The sequence below is a fragment of the Lolium perenne genome, chromosome 6 (assembly GCF_019359855.2).
Source record: "Lolium perenne isolate Kyuss_39 chromosome 6, Kyuss_2.0, whole genome shotgun sequence".
NCBI classification, from domain to species: domain Eukaryota; kingdom Viridiplantae; phylum Streptophyta; class Magnoliopsida; order Poales; family Poaceae; genus Lolium; species Lolium perenne.
The window spans coordinates 16556901-16563130 of NC_067249.2; the positions used below are offsets into that span (position 1 = coordinate 16556901).

Genomic DNA, 6230 nt, shown 5'->3' on the forward strand with positions numbered 1-6230 from the left:
AGGCACGGGCGAGGAGGGGCTGGGGCTTGCACAGCGCGGCGCGATTTCCAGGAGCCACAGACCGGCGGCATCCCGAGCTACCGTAGGAACTTCCACCGGGCGGCTGGGACAAACTCCCGCGTCCCACCCCCTGGCCCCGAGCTGGTGGGTGGCTGGAGCCACAACCACGAGCAGAGGGGAGGAGGAGGGGCACGGGAGGTCACCGAGCCTGTGCTCAGATCCGAATCGGACAGCTCGACGCGGCAAGCCATGCATGGTGCGAGGAGCAGGAGCGGGGGAGGGGGCCGGCGGGAGGGCCGGCAAGAGGCAGCGCCAGCACCAGCGCGGGTGGCGGCGGGGAGGGGTGGCTAACCTAACCTAATCTAGCGGAGCGTCAACTTCATTGAAAGAAAAAGGTCTTGCGTCTGTACTTATTTGTTCCTTCCCTGGATGGCAAACCACAATATAAATTTACTTGCACTGGAGATGAAGAAACAGTCCGTCTAAAACTTCTGTAATATCTAACGGCATCTGAAAATTCTTTCAAATACCTCGAGATTCCTCCCTGTTCATTACTATAGTGGCAAACGTGTTTTGATAGATAGGAATGTATATGAGGATGACTCATCATATTGGAACATCAACTTTTGTGTATTAGCTGACGATACAAAATGGGCTTATAAGTAATAGAGGTGTTTCTGCAGTATTGAACGGAACAACCTAAGCGTACCAAATACTACTAGAATCCAATTCTGGAACGTGCACTCTTGCATTTAAATGGACCTGCATCTTCCTAGGATTAGATTTTGTACCATAATTATATGTACTATTTTTTTCTCCGCATTCTAGTGTATGTAGTATACTTGAGACTAATTTTATACTAATTGATCAGTCTCTGCATTCAATCTTCTTTTCTGAAGACAAGCATACGTCTAATTTTTTGACTGCTTTCTACAACATAGATTTTCGCCGCAACGCGCGTGATATTATCTAGTTACTGGAAAACCGCACACGCCTCGATGCCACCAGAGAAACGGACATTCATCAGTTATCTTCCTTCCACACCTGATGAACAGCCTTCACAAGTTTCTCCTTCTGTATTGGCTTAGTCAGGTGGAGATCCATCCCTATTTGGATGGTCTTCTGCATGTCCTCCTCCTTAGAGTGTGCGGTCAGCGCAATGATTGGGTGTGGATCCCGTAACGGCTTTCTTCCTCGCGGATGCGCTTTGTCGCTTCGTAGCCATCCATCACCGGCATCTGGAAACAAAGAAGATCGAGCAGTGTTAAAACCATCAGAAACAAAAGATCGAATTGACTTGCTTGGCATCGACAAATGCAAAATGTACCTGGCAATCCATGAATATCACATCGTAGGGCAATACCAACCGTTCTTCTGAAGCGACGCCACCAGTTGCAATCTCAAGAGCATTGATGAACATTGTCACAACCTCGGATCCATCCACTGCTACCACAACAGTTGCACCCAGAGTGCTGAGCATTTTCTTTTGGATAAACTGCAGCACCCTCATGTCTTCCACCACCAGGACGCGCTTCCCTTTCAGAGGCTTGTCATTTTCAAGCTTGGGCAGCTCCTGGGGCACTGCCGCCGCAGATGTGGTTTCAGACGACATGGCAGTGGCCTCGAGAGGCTTGTCGTATCCAAGCTTGGGCAGCTCCTGGGGCACTTCCACCGCAGATGTGAGTTCAGACGACGCGGCAGTACCCTGATCTGCCGCTGGCAACTCATTGATGGTGATCCCAACCTGATGCGGATGTTGTTGCGGAAATGGAGAGGCCTGGAGCTCTCTCATGACCTGGAGGAGCTTGCGCATCCGGGAGCCGTGGATTGACTTGCGCATGTCCATGTCGCAGCTCGCCGCCTCCTTGAGCCTCCTCAAATCCTCGGAGGAGGTATTGAGGTTAGTAATGCACGCCACCCTGCACGGAACTTGGTGCTTGATCTTCGCGAGGCTCGGCGCCTCCTCGAGGATCTCGTTGAGCCTCCCACCAGAGATGTCGACTACAAAGAGTAGGCCGAAGGGGTGGAGGTGCCCCACGTGGTTGCCGCTGCTGTTCCGTATGACCTGGGTGACCATCTCTTTGGAGCTGAAGCACCGGTCAGCTACACCGTCCAAGTCATCACGGCCGCCCTGCGATGAAGAGATCGACGCTGGCCTAGATGGCGAGGTGCCCACGGCGGCGCGTGCCTTCTCCATTGTCTTGGCAAGGAGCTCGGCGCATGGGACGGGCCAGACCTTCATCCCGACGTTCTCCATCCCTGTCTGGAGGATCCGACGGGTCTCGTCCCCATGGACTAGGAGGACACACTTCCCACCCTTGAAGCAGCCAGGCTCCCTGAATAGGGACGGCACCACTCTCCCGTGCTCGATGTGCTCTTCCGCATCACTGATCTTGAGGAAGACGTTTAATCCGAAGCATGTTCCCACTTCTCCTGGCTCTTTGTCCTTGATGCTTATTTCGCCACCCATCAAACGTACCTTACCAAAACAAGAATAATGAATAAGTAACAACATTGTAAGAAATACAAAGTAATTTAAAAAAACATCACAGCCTGCAAAGTTATACATAGCCTGCAAACCAAAAGGTACACTAATACACAATACCTTGTGCAATTGTGTTATTAACAAAAGCAACATAAGTGTTGTCTCTAGTATTTAAACCTAGTGAAAAATAGCTTTTGGATCAATATGTAGCCATCCTAATACACAAAGCAAACAAAAATACCGTTATTTTTACTAAAGTTGCAAAAAGAAAAAGAGTATAAATTTTACTAGTGTATAATGTATGCATCCGGTCATACTACTATTTGATTGGATCACAGTAAAAAGCAAAGGATTTTCAGGACTCTAAAACGCAATATTGCAATTTTATGACCATTTGAGTCCTATGGGATTTTTATTTCTTTGATTGCCTCACAGAAAAAACAAAGGGTTTTCTAAAGAAATCAAAGGATCATTTCCAAGAAGGTTGAGTGGATATAAAATTTATCATCAATATAGTGCAAATGAATCCTTAGAAAAAATTCATTATGTTATTAAGTCCTACGATCAAGGAGCAAACATAGAAAATTTTCTATGAATTACAGTTCTCCAAATTTCCTATGAAATTCCTTTTAATAAAATAGAGCATTAGTATCGCTGTTCTAATTGTGGTAGTTTAACATGAATAAATAATATAAGGACGGAAGCCACTTACAATGGATTGGACAATGCCGAGGCCTAGTCCGGTGCCACCATGCCCGTCCTTTACCTGAACGTAGTTTTCAAACACAAATTCCTTTTTCTCCTTTGGGATCCCAACACCTGTTTCTACTACCTCAAAATAAAACTCAATGGCGTCATGAGGAAGTGATCGGCGAGCATTCTGCTCGGCACCTTCTTCCCTCGTTCCTAGCAGCCACCGACAGAACACGCTCGCACGCCAGTGGGGGGCGAACCTAGATGGGGTGCTGATCACGGAAGTCCTTGCGATAGGGCGGTTGGCCCAGGCGCGGAGCACGACATGGCCATCGTGCGTGAATTTGATGGCATTTCCAATAAGGTTGTCGAGGATCTGTTTGAAGCGCTTGCAGTCACCGATGACAGCATCGCATCGAAGAATAGAGAGGTCACAGGGTTCCCAAACCACCTCAATGCCTCTAGACATACCGACGACATTCACCATGTCCATGGATTCTTCAAGGACGTCGACCATGCTGAACTGCACCTCCTCCAATTGCATCTTTCCGGACTCCACCTTGCCCATGTCTAGTATGGTGTTAAGTATATCTGCAACACATGTGTTACATATATGGGCTGAATCAACATATATGCTGAACAAAGAAACTTATTGCGCAACCGAGTACGCACATAACCAAGATGGAGCCTCAATATGCTCCTACATCCGAAAACTTACACAACCAAGATGAATTGTATATTTGATAAGATATTAGCCTAGCTCTTTAGTAGACACAGACAAAAACACATGGTGTGGCTAACATGAATGCGACCATCTATGTGAAATTGTAAACTACTCAAAACATTATATATATATTCTTTCTTGGGAAGTAAACAAATGCTAACTCGTCAAAAAATAGAACTGCACACTGTAGAAACTGTGGACTACATTTTTTGTACTACTGGAAAAAATGGTACAACTGAACTGTTGCACACTTTATAAAAAAAATTGTGAACTCATTATTTGTGCAACCTCACTTTATATGACGTGCAAATCTATAGTGATGTGATTACATTCATTAGCTAATTTACCATGGATGGATCACATCTTGCAAAAAAAGTGGCAAGTATACATGGCATGCATGGTACCTAGGGAGATATATGGATGTATGTAACTGACCAAAGAGCTTGTTGGTGCCAATCTCCATCTGGTCAAGGCAGTAGGTAAGGTTGGGGTTTGCCCGCGCCTCCGTCCGGGAGACATCAATGAGTCCGGCGACAGTGGCAAGCGTGAAGCAGATGTCGTGGATGGCAGTCGCGAATGCGTTGCGCTTATTCATGCTCTTGCGCTCTGCCTGCTGGAGCGCTTCCTTCTGCCTCATGAGCTCACCCTGGAGCGCCGCTTCCCGCGACCCCGACCGCCACAACGCCCGTGCCATGAAGAAGCACGCCACAGTCTCGGTGACCGCGAGCAAGCACACGACAGAGACCACGGCCACCCCTATCTCGCCAAACATGGCCTCCTGTTGCCACACCAGCCGGAGTCCCTGAAAAAGAAGGAGATGATTATCTCTGTAGATGTTAATACTTGTAAGAACGTAAATAATGTATAAGCTAGTGTATGTCGCAATTCTACATGTCAAAAAGATGTGATGCGATGCGTGTGCTACCGGTCGGTTTCACGTGCCCGGGCCATAGTATGGTATGGGCCTCCACCCTTCTACCATGCTAGATCCACCCTTATTAGATATGTTGTGTACTCTACTATAAAAAAAAGATGTGTTGTGTATGGAGTACGTGTGTATGCCCTAAAAAAATAGTACGTTAAGATGATGCATATGCTCCCCTAATAAGAAAAAATGGATGTTGCATACACACGTACCAGGTGTACTCCTCTGGAGAGGTTGAAGCTCGTGCATGCGACAGTGTACTCCTTTTGGTGGGACCCGATCCGAACATCGTGGAGTTCTAGCTTGGAAGCGTCAAAGGCGAACGCGGTGCATTTGATATCTGAGAACAGATCCTCCATCTTCTTCTTCTTCGCGTCAGAACCAACGACCAAAGGTTTATAGCATGTAGATGTGTTGTGCTTAGTGTCGATGATCAAGTAGTATGCGTCCACGGCGCCGAATCCCACAGTGGCCCGATCGGCCATCGGTAGGACGTCCTTAATGGGGACGAAGGCGGACACCACACCGGCGTGGCTGACTGGCACGGAGAAGACCACCATCTGGATGATGGGACGGGCCAACCCGGCCCCAACGGCCACCAGTGAGCCGCTCTTGGCATCCGCTAGGGCCCGTGCGGTATTCGGCAGGTGCGTCGGCGGTGGCACTGCCGTGATGGGTCTAACGGGTCCACCGATCACCGGATCAGCGGCCTGCTTGTACCACTTGCCGCGGTGGTTGACATATATCTTTCTAGGCCGGCCATCCTTGCCGTGGTAGTAGGTCAAGCCGGAGCTGTCGACGCCGGTGTACGACATCTCGGCCACGTGTGGCTGCATTGCGAACGCCATGAACAAGTTTTGTTCCACCTGACATGTGAACACGGACCGGATTATACATGAGTTACTCGGAGTACAATAGATTTAAACTAATTTAGCTTGGGCGTGTTCATAATTATCGAATTAACATGCTATGAATAGGCCATATTTTTCCAACTAAGAAAATATTTTTTTGCATACACACATAATATTTACTCAATATTTCAATATATCTTCATAAATGCCCAAATTTATCACAGTATTTGTTCTTTGCCACCTAACATGTCAACATATACCGGAATATACATGAGTAATTCATAAGAGTATAGTAGAATTGAACTAATTTAGCTCTTCGTACATGTTTACATCTTCTTTTTGGACGTACGTGTTCGATAAGTGCAAGTACGTAAAACGTAAAGTTTGAAGTGTATCAATCATCTTGGAATCTCATCAATAGGTGCGATACATGCACTTACGACAAAGTGTGTCCCCCTACTTGCGACAAGCACAGGCTAGCTCGCCACCACCTCATGAAATTGGAAGGATATGGCATACTTAGTAGGGCATACAACATAAGTAGGTTTGACA

The 6230-nt window shown here is 47.3% G+C and overlaps 1 pseudogene; it reads right to left on the reverse strand.

The window, feature by feature from the left end:
• Positions 1–1023: 1023 nt before the first annotated feature.
• Positions 1024–5675, reverse strand: LOC127310734 (probable histidine kinase 2; annotated as a pseudogene).
• Positions 5676–6230: the final 555 nt, after the last annotated feature.